General features: G+C 40.1%; 1 long non-coding RNA gene across 1 annotated transcript in view; it reads right to left on the bottom strand.

Moving 5' to 3' along the window:
- Positions 1-15,454, bottom strand: part of LOC108793413 — a 29,269-nt gene extending 13,815 nt beyond the window's left edge. Inside the window, exons 1-3 of the long non-coding RNA XR_001941641.1 lie at positions 15,422-15,454; positions 12,641-12,709; positions 7,123-7,177 (exon numbers count right to left, since the gene is read on the bottom strand). This is a non-coding gene — a long non-coding RNA (uncharacterized LOC108793413). The remainder of the gene's footprint in view (positions 1-7,122; positions 7,178-12,640; positions 12,710-15,421) is intronic.
- Positions 15,455-16,389: the final 935 nt, after the last annotated feature.

Below are 16,389 nucleotides of genomic sequence, written 5' to 3'. Positions count from 1 at the left end.
CAATGCGCCGCCTTCCCCCCATCAATGGAGAATGGCAGGGGCGGCAGGGTTAGTTTTAATTTTTTTTATTGTTTTTTTTTTCCCTTTTATTATTACTTTTTTTTTCCTTTTTTATTTTTACCACCACAACGGCGGCCAGTGAGAGACTCAGCAGCGGAGCAAGGAGAAAGGTAGGTGCGGGAGGGGGATGGAGGGAAACAGACAAGTGGCTTCACACTACATTTAGCCTTGCTTTCCCAAAGCAGGGCTAAATGTAGAAAATAAGTTACCGCCGGCTTGTAGTTATGGGCGTCGGGGGATTCAACATTGCTGCCGCCCCTCCGCACCCTGCCTTCCCGAGGCCGGGCTTCGATGGCCTTGTGGGGAATCCGGGCCTGCTCACTACTGCAAGGTTAGTCCATATTCCACACTGCTATCCCACTAAGCCCAATGATACTCACTGTCAGGACTAGCACATATGCCAAAGAGCTCTCTCTGCAAAAGACATTGCTAAAATCAATTCAAGTTCCAAGCTGAATCCATTCATCAACATTGATGTGTCTACAGATTCAGAGTATACAGCCATCCTTACCCCAGCTACTCTTCTCACCCAGAAGCTTGAAAATGTTCCTGTTTTACATGGAGACTTTACAGCTGGAATTACATGAGTGCTATATTCTTCAGGTACTAACATGCACCATTCACATCTAAGGATGGACTTGTTTAATCAACCAAAGAGACTATCCTATTTTCACTGTTAAGGAACTTCACAAGTTTGCCTCTCATGGACAAGCAACCTAATGCTCTTGAAGGAATGTCAAGCAATCAGGGCTGTATGCTGATGGTCATCACAGACTGTATCTGATATTTGGACTTGTGCATATATATGTTTTCTCTTTACCTTACTTTTCATGTCCAAAGGACGTCATAAAGGTCATATTTATAGACTCTATATAACACAGTTATTATTGTTGCATTATATGCATGTTTTATTTTCAGGTCTTCAAGACATCAACTGCAAATTGCACTATTGTCTATTTTCACTTGCATAACTTACATTCACTCACAATCACTTTTTCCAGAATAGTGACTCAGTAAAATCTAGTATTTGTAAAAAGAGATCAGCAATGGCAGACTCCATATTTCTCTCAGTACAGGTGTCAAGAACCTGAGAATGCTTCTCTCTAGCCTACCCCTTTGCTTCCATTTTGGGTGTACATACAAGAGTCCATTCACACTAATAGGCGGTGTTAGCACACACACATTTTATTATTTAGTTAAGGCAGCCCATTAATTTGAATAGGCAGCCTAAGGCTCCAAAATGCACAAATGCAAGGGGCATATATGATTTTTGGCAGCATACCACACTGCAACACATGTTAGCAGTTTGTGCTGCGCTGCAACACACATCCATCAGCAAGGAATGTTGGGGAGCCATAATATAAATGGGGTCCAAGACAATCGGCTTGATTTGCTAAAGGAGTAAAGCATTTCAAACAGTTTGAAATTTCTTTTAGTAAATGAGGTAAAGCTAAGTGAAAATTCTCTAAACTGCCTACAGTTCTTTCATAAATCAGCCCCAGGGAATGTAGATTATCATCCATGGTTTTAGCAAGATCTCAGTATACATGAAAAAGAAGAAACTTCACCCATGATAAAACCTCAGTGGTCAATCTCTGCCCATCCGTGTTCCCTCTTAGGGCTCCATTCACACTGGATTGGCTGTCCGCGCATGTTGGGATGTACAAATACGCGCATAGTCACTCTAAACAGAAAGAACAACATTGTTCAGACTATTGTGGGGACCGCGCGGTACGAAACCAGTCCCCAAAATAGTGCAAGCGCGATATTACGGCAGATTACGCACGTTCGCGGCTATATAATAGCCGCAAACGAGTGGAATCCTTGCAGTTGTTTCACATATAGCGTTTGCATCCCTTGCGGTCTTCCGCATGGAAAACCGCACGGGAGATGCAAACGATATATGTGAATGGAGCCTTATAATGCATGATGCTCTGGAATGCAATAAAACGTATTGAAAAGGCATTCATGAGTGAAAGGCGTACAACAGGAACTCAGACAAGCAAAGAGTGATCCCTGGCTCAATACAGTTTTATCGAGTGCTTAAGTTTGCGTGCAACCTACTTTTTCTTTTTGAAGTATTTCAAGAATATTTTAGAAACAACCTTTTTTCTTTTGTTTGACAAAAGCAACCTCTTACATAGTAACATAGTAGGTGAAGTTGAATAAAGACAAGGCCCATCTACTTCAACCTATGTGTGTATGTTTTGCTTTTGTTTGACTTAAAAAGTCATGTCTGGGTTTCAAGTGCTGTAAACAATAATGTTTTTCTTTCTGTGGAAAAATCATGCAGCTCCTTTGCTTTATTTTTTGTAATTGCTCATTACACATCTTTGCCATCTGCCTAAATTTCCCTATTTATGCTATCATTAGTTAAACCACCCTATTGATAGAGAATCAGAAACTTTGGTTAATCAAAAGAAAAACATTACATATGTAAATTTGTACCCAACAAAATGTTTATTGTGATGGAACATTATTTGAAAGCAGATGTATGTATTTTGTGAAATATAGCTTCAAATGCAGAGTTTTACAAGGATCCATTCCATTTAGCAGAATGCGTTTTAGAGCTTTTTGCCCATTTCATTCATCCAAACATCAAATTAACAGTGTTCTGCCCATGCAGAGGTTGTTTAGCTTAACAATTTCAGTCTCCTGGCTATTTTGTCACACAGCTCTGTCTATTTCTACTTTGGACAGAGCTGCTCCAGTCTCAGCCTCTCTGCTTAACTGGTTCTTCAGTCAGGTCTGTCCTTTCCACAGTCTCCAACTCTGTTCAAATGGGGACTAGTTTTGTCCTTTCACAGTGTCCAATTCAGTAGGCTGTGTAGGCCAGACAGTTCCCTATAGGTCAGGCTTCAAGCTGCTCTCGCAGGACATAGGAGCATTGGCTGACTAGAGGATAATCTCATTTGTGAGCAACACTCATCTAACGTCAATCAGTTTCACGCCTGTTTCGGGACCATTTTTCTGTTGAAACAGGCACTATCTGCATCTTTACACAGTGACAGACCCTCAGTCTGATTCCAGATTCCTGTGAATTTACAAACAACTTGGATACAACTAATGGTAGGTCACAATCACACTTCAGATTTATATTTTAGAATACTGTCAGAGTTATTCTACTTCAGGTGTCAAGAAGTAGGCAGCATTTCTATCCCATATGGGGGATACTGTCTCCCCGGCTGCTGGCCAGACAATGTCCTCCATGTCGTGTTGTCTGCAAATTGTCAGACAAAGTTATAAGCACAAGCACTTTTAATAACACAGACAGGATTCATTAGGATGGTGCTATTGTACATTCCACATTTGTATGAGAAAATTCCAAATGTGCATTCTACAGATTTTCTTGTTTTTGTTAGCCAATAGCTGAAAACATTTTTCGGTGGTCGGTCCTTTTTTGAAGTAGTGCTTCATTATGATTGTGGACAAAGCCTCATCATCACTAATACATAATCAATACATCAGGCAGTGGCTCGCCTCCTTTAGACAGATATCTTCGTTCGGGTATATGAAATCTTCTCTTATATAATCATTTTTCCATAGCTGAAATATTAGTGAAATCTAGAGAATTTAGAGAATCGGATCCACTGCCATAAGCGCCCATATTGATGGCCACAAATTGTAGTTTATGAAAAATAGAAATACTTCTTGTAGTTGTAGAATTTGGAGTCACTCTTAGGTGGCAGCTGCACCCGAATATGTGCTCCATCCAGGCCTCCAATACAATTTGGAAAATTGCTGCTATTCACAACATCTTCTGATTGCCTTCCATAACTCAGTTGTTAGGACAGTCATTGCCAAGTCATTCAACTTGATTCAGATAAACGAACATGCACAACTCTGCAAATGGTTATTTTGCCAAGTCAAAACTGATAATGCAGAGAAGCAAAACACTCTCCAGTAGCCAGAAATCTGATGAAAAAAAGTGGAAAATATTTTAGAAATTTGGTTGTGGAAATTTTACAACACAAACCAATCTGAAAAAATCTTCAAATAATGTTTTCAAAAGTTTCACTATATTCATTCTCATTTGTATTCTAGGTGACCGCAGTTTACGGTATGTTCAACAAAACATTTTTCTATTGCTTTTTTTCTATAGAGCATGGAAGCAGTAGAACCCTTATTGGGTTGTTACTGCTCTCTGAAGTTCAGGGGGAAAAATTTATTCTGGCATGCTATATTATTGACAATGGTGTCACCAAACATGAAGAAAGGGGAAATCTGCAACAGCAACATAGTTATTAGAACAGTGGGGGCAGGCTAGATCAACTTTTGTATTGTTGTTTGTTTCAGTGAATGGGGATAGCTTACACACAACAATAAGCCTGTCTTGATTGCACTACAAATGGCTACAAGTACTTGTATAAGAACATACAAGTACTTATGCAAGTACTTGTATGTTCTTATACAAGTACTTGTATAACAACATAATTTACTTAAAATAACATATTGCTTACCTCAATGTGTAAACATTCTTCACGTTACCCTGGAATCCTCACGACTGTACTCATCTGCAGCAAACCAGGTCTCAGGATGTACAGAGGAGCATCAAATTAGGTGGCATTCATTGTGGTATATTCATGGAATTTTACAGAAAAGTTATGTAATGCCATTAACAGCAATCAGGAGAACATCTGACTTAGGAAGCACATCCATCGACTCTTCTTCATTCTCCTCATTCTCGTCTGGATATGTTTATTAAACTTTAAATGAATGACATTCAACGTGATCATTACGATTGTATTTGCTAACACACAGGAAGGCAGTAAGATCCTAAGTGGACTGCATGTTTGACATGTGTTATATAGTATAATGTCATTACAGCAAATTATGTAAATGTTACAATTATTATTTAATTATTAATAGCAACCAGCAATTGCACCATCAACCAGCAATTGCACATTTTAGCAACCAGAAAGAATATAGACTATAATAACACATTATATCACCCACAAAAGACACATTATGATGAAAAATATATTTACATAAAAAACATTATTTAGCCAGTATTCAACCACCAGCATTCCCTTTTATGTGGGGTCCCTTCATATTCAACCACCAAAAACCCCTGTAAAGTGAGGCTCCCTCATATTTGGCCAAGACCAGGTCACCCACAAGGTGACCTAGGCATGTGCCCAGAGCACGGTGGGCGCCGGGGCGCCACAGATATAGAAAAGCTGTTTAATATTAGCAGCTGACCTTTCTGTACTACGCAGTAGTGGTTTGGGTGGCTATATAGCTTCTTAGATCTGAGCACTTTAGCGGCCGAGTAAGGTGCAGATTGGGGAGTAATAGATCCCTGATGTCTCCATAAAAGGCACATGTCTCTGTTTTATATTGATGCATAGGTGGCAGGTCTAGAGCATGCCTCGGACCCTGTTTGACTTTAACCCAGCTCTGTATTCAGCCACCTCCATAGGAATGCTCTTTTCAATTTCATTCAGCAAATTATGACCTTTCCCTTAATTAACGTTCCCCAGCACACCCCTGCTAATGCCCATAGAAATTCTTGTAAAAGTGTATTTCTACACTGACCACCAATGTAAAAGGGTTTAAAAGGTCCCTGTTACATTGTTAGTTAGTGTGAATTCCCCCTTTCATTGGTGGTTAGTGTAAATTCTGCCTCAGATTGGTCAGTATAAATTCCCTCATTATATTGGTGGTTGGTGTAAATGCATCTGTTGTATTAGTAGTCAGTGTATATGCCCCCATTACATTTGTGGTTAGTCTATATGTCCTTGTTAAATTGGTAGTTACTATTAATTCCCTTGTTACATGTTTGGTTATTGAAAATGCATCTGTTACATTGGTAGTCAGTGTATATGCCCCGTCACATTGGAGATAAGTACTAATTTCCCCACTACCTTGTTGGTTGCCCTACCATTTAAGTTCAGTGGTAAAAGGCCCTATTACATTAGTAACATTGGAAGAAGGACTCCTTCATTGGTGTTGGTGGGAATTGGGCCCCCATTAATTGGTAGTCTGTGGTTATTCAACTGAAAAAAAAAAAAGAGATTTTCTGGACATGCAGACCATAGACTTTGAACTCAGATCAGTCACTGAACGCACTCCTGATAATTGAGGTTCTGGGGCCAAATAAAGGCAGGGGCAGTATCTACACAGCTGATATTTCCACCACTGCTGAAGGCAAGTATAAGCAGCAGGAGGGGTGGGCAATTGAGAGAACATTTTACTTTGCCCTGCAAGGCAAAGCACAGGTCTGCCTTAAAGGGTGATTTGTCTAAAGTGTGCAATAGGAATATCTTTTTGTTACATAGTATGTGATGTTGAAAAAAGACACATGTCCATCAAGTTCAACCTTTGTGTGTCTGTGTGTGAGTTGTGGGTGCTTTTGTATATGAGTCCCTGTGTGAACTAGTAGTTAAGAGTACCTGTACCCCTGTATATTATGTTCTCTCAGGACGGTATCTAATTAATTTTTGAATAAGTCAATGTTCTCTGCTGATACCACTGCTTGTGGCAGAGAGTTCCAAAATGTAACTGTTCTAACTGAAAAGAAGCCCCTACGCCCTTTGTGCTTAAATTTTTTCTCCACCAACTTTAGGTGGTGTCCTCTAGTCTTTTTAGGGAGTTTACAGTAATAAGTTTAGTGCTGATGTTATCATCACCACTAAACATTTTGAACCCTTGAACTACGTTAATGAAAGCTATTTGGTTACTATAGGCAGCAAGAAATGTTTCTTATAGGGCACCATTCACATGTACAGTATTTTCATGCATTGAGGCTAGTTTTTCTGCAAATAAGAAAATAGTGCATGCTGTATTTTTCACAGTGCACCACACAGGAAACCATGCATTGTGATGTGCTGTGGTGCTTTACAGTGCACGTGTTGTGGAGGTATGTTGGGGTGTCATTCAATATTAACTGCACCATGGTGCACCATTGCATGTAACATGTGCTACTAAGTGCTGTGGTAACTTGTGTTTACTGCACATTATGGGCCCACAGTGTTTTGCTTATTCTGTTGAATACAAGCACTTTCCTACAGAACTGCAAAATCATGTAGATAATATCATGTAAATGTTCTTGTGACTTACCGGGCTTGCAGGCTGTCTCACATATAACTGGACACACGTAGCAAAACTTGCAGTACTGCAAAAAGAAGATGATTTACTACATTTGTCACTGCAAAACGTTCAACACTTATGCAGGTATAATTTTTTTCCATTGCTTATAGACCACCTAATAAAACAATGCAAAGAGCAATGATAATGCAAACTGAATTAAACCCCAACAGCCAGTGGGTACTCACTTGTCATTAGTTTAAAACAGATGATCACAGAAAGACAATTTCTAATTGATTGTTGTGGGTTAATGCATATTACCATATTAACCACTAGAGTTGCGGTACAGCTTAGTGCTCCTCTTGACTTTTAAAGACTGACACCACATAATGGAATTTAACTTTCCGTAATGTACCTAAGCCAACCCTAGATTTATCTATCTGCAAAGGCGTGCGCACTTGAAAAAGCCACAGCTTTTATAATGCAAACATCGAGCTATGCCACCAAAAGTGAACAAACCTAGTTATTCTGTTACAACCACCGCTTTATGTATTTGCACATACCTTCCTGAGACTCATCTGTATGGATAGTATGACAACCTACTGACTTGGTGATATTTACAGATAGTGTTCAACTTGATAAGAAGAATCAGAGTAGAATCCAATGTACAGTAGTTTATTCAGCCTTCTCAGTGCAGAGGATGTGATTCCTTGTCATTCTTAGAGTGAAAAGACATACTCATCTTTGCCATTAACACGTTAAATAGAGACCCTCTTACCTCAGTGAGGGATGATACAGAAAGAGAATGTGAAAAGGGAGGATGGGAAGGTCTAACAGAACACTGCACCAATGTACAGAAAACAGCAGGGGTGAATGGAAGATACCAAAGTATACACAGATTAGGCTGTAACAATGCTAATATACCACTAGTAGCTAGGAATACAGCACACCACAATGAAATGCAATGTAATACATATGCAGTGTAACTGAAACAGCAGAAATAATAAAATATGACACTAGCTGTGGCAGCACTAGGCCAGTGCTGGAAAACCAACTTAGCTCTCAAACGCCCCCAAAACCAATGACATCTCTTTCTATTGACCCATCTAAAACCACAAAATGTTTCCTACTAACCAAATGCTATAACATCCCCCTTCAATTCTACAGACATTTGCAGATGACCTATCTCAAAATATCTCACTTCCAAAATGTATACAGACAATGGTAATAAACATGGAAACAGATTTCACCATCTTAGAAGTAATAGCAGCAAATATAAATTTGAATCTAACTGAACCAGGAGACCAGATGGGTTTTATTCCTCTAATATAAAAAAACCACCTTAGTTCTCACTTATGCATCAGTGGAAACTCCAAGGCATCAGTGTCGCTTTCATTAATAATTTTTTTGACATGTACATTCAGGGTTTGATTATATGCATTGTATATTCTACTCTTAACCCATTACCCATACAAATCATGCTTATGTTTCTAAATGGGGAAAAAATGGGTTCTAATAAAACCAAGGGGAATGGCAACAGACTTGGTCCTTTATAGCTTTGTGTCAACTTTAGCACAATGGAATCAGCCTTACCCATGAGTTGCGCATCTCCACTCTACACACTGAAAAAAATGTCTCGGAGGTGGCAACACTGTGGGAGATGTACTTCAAATATAGTTGAACTGTCCTATGGTATGGATATATTGGACCAATGTCTTTAAACTACTATATAGTCTATTTATAATTTAAATTCTTAAATTTGGCTGACTTTACTTCATTTAAAATCTTCCCTAGTCATTAAATTCTTATATAAATTAAAAACATACACTATATTGGCTTCAAAACAAACTATAGCTTATGCATGGAAAAAAGCAGTTTGCACAGTTCATGGAAGTAAAAAAACAAATCATTACCTTCTTTGTTAATAAGAAATTAACCAGTATAAACATATATATCAGTGTATTATATATTACATATCAGGAATGTTGTAAGATCTCAGTTAAGGATTGCAGGGATTCACAGTGGAAAACTGATTGCACTGAAAAGGCAAGAATCACATTTCAAAGGTCTTTGAGGTTAAACAAAACTCTGTTATGAGAGATACATGGGGGATACCAATGCTCACATCTCCGGAAAAATCTAGGTGCATGGCTGTCATTCTGAAGTGATAGTAAGTGTGATAGGTGGAGCTGGATCTAAATTTACGGCCCTTTTAGAGAAGATCTCAGGCTTTTGGTTGTCGTTTAATGGGCCAGTCACTCTAGGACTTGGAGGATAGGCTATAAAAAGGCAGTTGGGTGGACCTTGGTTGAGAGTTCGCCCATGGATTGAGCAGAGAAATATTTTGTAATGACTGGAGAAATGGGCTAGTAATTGGAATTGTGCCATGCTCTGTGAGTACCCACTTGGGAGAAGATGTCCTCCATATGAGAGAAAGAGTTACCTTGGGAGAGTATGTTTGCACTTCTTTGGGGCTAATTGAGCACCAGAGTTACCCTTTAAAGAGAAAACATGTTTGCCATCATGCATGGACCTTGCTGACTGTACCACTGTGCTGAAAAAGCCTTTCCTGTATCAGTTTGATACAGGAAAGGCTGTTGTGTTTTTTCTCCTTCTGGAGTAAGGTTTTAATGTCTTTAACTGCACCTAAATTTACTTTCTTCTTATATGGGCTGGAGAAATGAAGGGGGAGGTAAGCACTATCTATGTAGTGAGGGGTGGTGTGCCTGATGTCTACCCTGTGTCCTAGAAAAAGTAAAAGTTTGTGTCAGATTGCACACTTATGAGCTTTGCCCGGGTTACTTAAGAAAGAGGATTCCTGTGTGGTAACTATTGGGGGAACCAGAAGAATCCAGCCTATTGATTGTGGAAGCTTGCCCTGAGGGAAAGAGCACCCCTTCAATAACTGTGCCTGTGGTCATAGGGTATTTTATGAGTCGTAAGTTCACGTCCCGTACCACTTGTAACTGCGAAGAACCCTAAAATCTCTGGAAAAGTGACTGCCAAATCTGACCCTATGGGGAAAATGGCCTTACACTCGGAACAAAACCTCTAAACAAGATTTTTCATACAGGAGAATATTTCCTGGGTTTTTTCAATGTTTGGAAATTTTGATAGGTAAATTAGATCTCTTTAAGGATGCGCAGCAAGTGACAAATCTGGCCATGGAGCCCCTCAAAGTGCATCAATAACCTAGTGTAAATAAAGGGTACAGTGATTATTCAGGAAGGTATGCCTTTAGACATTTCCTGGCACTTCTTACTCCTATATTGGGTTATTGGCTGTCATTTCACCATAAACAAGTATGCAAATAAGGATTTCTAAATTTCCTTTCACTTTCTGATGAGTAGCCCTGAAAGTAATAAAGCTAGTGGTCTAGCATGAAAGCTAGGCAACTGTTATTTACAGAAAGAAGACAGGGAATCTATGTTTCATTCACTAATGTGAATGTGTAAAGCGCTCCATAAATTGTCTGCACTATATAAATACCTGTAATTAATAAATCAATAAATAATGGGGAGGTGTTTTGACACCCAGGAAAGGAAATCTCAAGCAAGGCTAATAACAATGCTTGGGATTACAGTGCAGCAGAAGCAAAGTTGTCAGCTTAAACAGGGAGTTAAGGGCTCACTGGATTTCTGTCAGGATTAGGAGGTTTTCTTAACTTTTTTTTAACAGCATTTTCAAAAAGACAAAACATAGTAAATGTGCATGCATTGCAGATATGTACTGAATATCTGAATATGCTTTTTTTTCTTTCTGTGCTCAGACCTTAACCTCAAAGGTAAGAAATGTTTACCTGTTTAACATGTTTCCCCGAGGTCAGACTGGCTTTTGCTTTTCTGACATTTCAGATTATCTAACACATTTGAGGGCAGGTTTTGTATGAGACAGAGGCATTCAGGCTCAGGATTAATCAGCCAATTAGTGCTTTTGTCTCGCAGTGAACCCACCCACAGCAAATAACTGAACTATTAAAGTCTTAAGAATAATATGCATGATGCCTTCATTATCGGCACATCCATTATTTATGTGAACAGACTACCAACAAGAGACAAGAGGACATGGTTTCTTGCTGAATAAGCCACCAGAGAATCTGTGGACTCTTCTACACAGAGATACAGTACGCCCATAACAGACATCCCAACTCTCCCGGACGCTCCGGGAGTCTCCCGCTATTGGATAGCGGCTCCCGGCCGCCCGGGAGAGAAACACTTCCTCCCGGAAAGGTTTATCTGCTCGATCGAGCAGATAAACCTTTCCCTGCGATCGTTTTTTTTTTTCTTTTCTGACATCGGGAGCCGCGGCCCGACCGTCAGTCAGAAAAGAAACAAAAAGGCATACGAATCCATAGCTAGATTCCTATTGGCTATTGCACTTTGCAATAGCCAATAGCAAACTAGGTAATGTACCCGCCCACTGCTGCTGTCAATCAGCAGAGGGGGACCTGAATTTTTCTATCAGGTCCTCTTCTGGTGATTGAAAGTAGCAGAGGGCGAGTGCAATAGCTAGTTTGCTATTGGCTATTGCAAAGTGCAATAGCCAATAGGAATCTAGCTATGCTTCCTGTGCTATCTGCCATCATTTCAGGGGGGTGTTCTCTCCCAGCCCCCCTAACCCCCCTCTGTGGATGGGGGGGGCATAGAGAGCACCTCCCTGAAATGAGAAGGACACCTCCCTGAAATGGCTTCTTTCAGGTTGGGATCCCTGCCATAAATTTTTTTGATAAGGATCGAGAATGGAAAATTAAAGAAAATTAACCAAAGTTTGTAAGTTTGTGTCTAATACATCTGCTCAGAATACTAGTCCTTATGAAGACGTTATTTGCAAATAACGGTGTTAACACCTTTAGGGTGCTTGTAAGTGTCACAGACATTTATAGATATCATTGTTGTCAGTTCACATGAGCATTTGGAGTCAGAGTTGTTTACTTCCTTCAGGCCTGGTGTCCAAACACTAGTATAATCAATATACACCGACAGATGGGCAGTCTAAAGATGCACAAAAAGTTTCTGAAGCCTCATTTAAATGGGTGCAGAGGGCCATACAGTGTGAAGTGTGCAGTGCATAGGTGTCACAGAAATTTGGGTACAGCCGTGGGTATCAGTCTATACAAATCAATAACAGGCTGACACATTTCACCACAGTATACACATCCCAGCATTTACATCCATATAGGGACAGATGAGCAGCCCTGGAGGCAGACTATTTGCACTGCGGGCCACTTATCCATCCCTCTTCACCCAATTCCTGTGCCCTGCAGACACCACCCAGCTCAACAAACTTTAAATAAAACATTGCAGGATATAGCTACAGCTAAGAAACATGTAATCATCTCTCTTTTCTTTTTGATGGTCTTTATGGTTGAAAAGTAGCTATGCAATAAACCAGAAAGCAACTAATCCTATTCCAGGGTTAGTTTTAATGTCAAATGACACAAAGGGTGAAAGATAGGGGGAAAGACTGTACAAAAGAGCATTACTATTAGATGTGCCTAGGCTAGCATGATGTCTCAATACAGTCTTCTTCCAAGAATTTAGAAAAGACTCACCTCACAGTTTTTACAGTGCTCACTCTTATCATTCTCTTCACAGGGACACTTCTCACAGTCACCGCAGTGCTGAGGGTGAAAAAAAACATTACTTTAAGATACACTGGACTGCATGCAGATCACATCCTACACTGTTGTGTTCTATTCAAGTTGAGCTCCCCATATACATTATATTCCACTCTATTACATAATGCAAGTATGCAGCAGTCTGTCCCAACACACAATCCCTTTTTTTTTTTTGCTCCCTTTTTTACACCCAAAAAAGAAAATGAAATTACCCCCTCTCCCCCGCTATACTTACCTTTGGTAGAATACTTCTTCCCCTCCACTGGTGCCGCTGCATTATGTCCCATGCATGGCAGCACAGCCCTGTGCTCTGTATTTTTGCATTTTGCCCCACAATGGCAAGCACTCATTGGTCAACACGGTCACCAAAGAAGCACTACTTATCAAGAACAACCAGAGGGTCGCAGCGGTCGCAATTGCGATTGGGCCCTGGCGTTCCGCCGGTTGGGGGGGGGGCAGAGAAGAAGAAGAGGCCCCCCCCCCCAGATAGTGCCGCTCCTTCCCCGCTGCTCTGTCACACGCAGCATGTACGGGCAGCTGGGCTGGAGAGGCACCAACTATGCAGGACTGCAAGTCCCAGCAATGCATTATACTTTTAAGTGGGGATGCGCCAGTCAGTGCCAATACCGGGCATTTTCACAAGTACTCATACTCGTGAAAATATCTCGATACTAAACGCAGATACCAGTGTTCTGTCGAGAACGCCGACGTAGTCGAATTTGCTGACCTCAGCATCTGCGCTTGCGCACAGACCAGTATTATCGAGGAAACAGGGATTTCTTGACAAAGTATTTTGTTTAAATCATTAATTGTGACCGTTAATAATATGCCATTCATTGTTTACTGCCATGCATGGCATATTATTAACGGTCACAATTAACAATTACACACTAACACTTTGTAAATAAATGCCTGTTTCCTTGTTAATCCCGTCTGTGTGCAAGCGCAGATACTGGGTCAGCGTTCTCGACAGAACACTAGCACTACATTTTTAAACTGAAGCAGCTGCCTGAGGTCCAGCGCTTGCTGGGGCCTCAGCAGCCTTCCTGTTAACCACACTGTACCATGGCGGTGGGGGGTTGGGGGCCCCTTAATGGTTTCTTGCACCGGGGCCCTGAGGGTTCTAGTTACGCCTCTGGTATCAGGAATTCAATTGGTTACTGTACACTTTCTTCGGAACTAGTTTCTTAAAACTTAGTGGAACTCTGCCCAACACTCCAAACACCTAACTACAAGGTTGGAAAATATTAATGGAATCTGTTCTGCTAGCCAAATATTTGCATTCCTGCCATTCTTGCTAGTTGCATACTCCTGCCATCATTATTTGCAGTTCAGCTTATTGGACCAGCCAGTTTATTGCACAGTAAATAAACATCACTACACTATTGAGGACCTCCCCGTACTACTCCACCCACCTCCCACTCTCCCTACCATTGTAACTTTGCCTAGGCACTTATTTTTAGCTACTTATGTATAAGACATGATAGGATGACAACAATAATGTATAGTGTAGTAGAGCATCTCCTTTATGCCCTGTATGCCTTACTCTAATGTAGTACTTCCTACTAAGTTGCAGAAATCTTTCAATCTGAACTTAGTAAAAGTAACTTGTATTTTTGTGTTCTGAACTGTCTGTTTCAAAGCAGCTCTTGATGTAATTGTCAATGGATAAAGGTAACATTTGCATGCACACAAGTGTTCAGACAGACAGGTGACTATGCATCAGGTTTTACTGAAAAATACATTTCATTTATAGGTGGAGGCTGGTGAGCTGAGTTGTCTCACCTCTTGCTATACAATGGGTGTTCCTGCACCTCCTGATCTCTCAATATATGGTAAAATTCCATAGGGAGAACCACACCCCATCATGACTGTAACAGCAAACCTACAGGCCTAAAACCTAATGCATACAGATGTACCGCATTGTTGTACTTGACAGACATAGATGATTTAAAGAAAGTCTGTGATGAGAATAAAATGCAGGCTGCCATTGGTGACCTTTTCCTCTGAAAATGCTAAGAGCCTGGCTGCCAATCTTTTCTATTGACATCTGTACATGTAGGTCACCCATTTGGCTTCACTCTGACCTAACTTGCCACATGCTTATTTCTAGTCAGTAATTCAAGAATGTCAACGATGCATGTGACTGCACAACTGTCATATTATTATGTCAGTATTCTGACATGTTCTCTCAGAATTCTAATACTATATTCAGTATTTGATTTTGTTATCTGACTTTAGTGCTGTTGCATAAAAGACAATGAAAAAAAACCATAATACAATTTGCTTTAATGCATTTCAACAGACATTCTGCATGCAGATGCAGTTGGTCAGCGAATTTGAGTAAGTAAATATTTATACTTAGCATTTTCCAATTACCATTTACATCTGTCAATGTGCTGCCCACGTGTTAAGGTGTGACCACCTTTGTGGCCTGTCCTCGGACTTGTGTTTGACATGATCTGCAGGCGAGGTGGGTAGAGCCACCACTCTCCATATTACGGCTTGATTGGTTCACAGTGCATTTCTGATCATTCTCAGCCTGAGATTGGCTGAGCAGGAATTACAAGACATTAAATATATTTTTTAAATAAATACACAATGGAAATAAAGGGTATTTTTTATATACTGTATATGCCTGCAGTTCCAATTAGTAATTATTGTCTTTTGAAGTCCAGTTGGCCTGGCCTTATATATGCAAATTAGACACTTTACCTTGCAGAATGAGCAGTAGTGGCACAGAGAACCATCTTTGTATTCATCGTCATCATCATCGTCATCATCGTCATCATCGTCATCATCATCATCTTTAACAGCCAAAATAGTTAAAGAGTCAAAGTGGAAAGCAAAAAAAATTTGAGAACTAAATCAACATGACATAAAATAAACAATAATCTGCATTAGTGGCAGAATTTGTGTTTTTTTGTTTTGTTTAGATGTAAATATGGAAACAACTTATACTTACCAAGCATGATGTATGCTAAAAACCATTCATAGAAAGTTAACACTTTACAAGGTGGATTCAATTATAAGGATTTTTTTTTCTCAAATGCCGAAATGGAGTTAAGTGCAGTTTTGTGTACTTTATAGCAAACGGGCTGTGCTCTCTGTAGTTTAGTAACATAAGTACAATCTAGTCAATAATGCCCTGAGGAAAATTGTGACTAGGCTCTGGACATTTAAATGTTTACATATTCTTAAAGGAAGTAAATAAGCTTTACAACATGCCTTCACTGACCTCTATAACTGCAGACACTGTGGAGCAATCCATCCTGAAATTTCTCAAGAGAAGAGCTAAAGACCTATAAGTCTCAGCATTCTGTGCTCCCCCTCTTTCTGTGAACCTACTCTAGTTTTACATAAGAGAGATTGGAAGGCTGTAAGATACAAATCAGTGCTGGGAAGGCAGGGGGAGGGGAGGTTGATAGAATGAACTGAGCTCCTGAAATGAAGGTGAAAGTGTTTTTTTATTTACATTTGACAGTAAATTATGGCACATTGTATACAGTTACAGAGGTCAGTAAGGGCCTATTTTAAAGTGACTATGTTGGGTTTTAAAATGCACCAAAGCAAAAGAAAAGCCTCTGTACTTACCTGCTGTCTGTTTCTCTGATCTTTGCTCTCTCAGAGCAAGGGCCTCTTCACATCCGATGCACATCCAAGTTTGTTGGATGCCTTATCCT

Source organism: Nanorana parkeri, unplaced genomic scaffold, assembly GCF_000935625.1.
Source record: "Nanorana parkeri isolate BGI_ZX_2015 unplaced genomic scaffold, ASM93562v1 scaffold747, whole genome shotgun sequence".
Lineage (NCBI taxonomy): Eukaryota > Metazoa > Chordata > Amphibia > Anura > Dicroglossidae > Nanorana > Nanorana parkeri.
The sequence above is the reverse complement of the archived record's forward strand: the minus strand, read 5'-3'. Positions and strand labels throughout refer to the sequence as shown.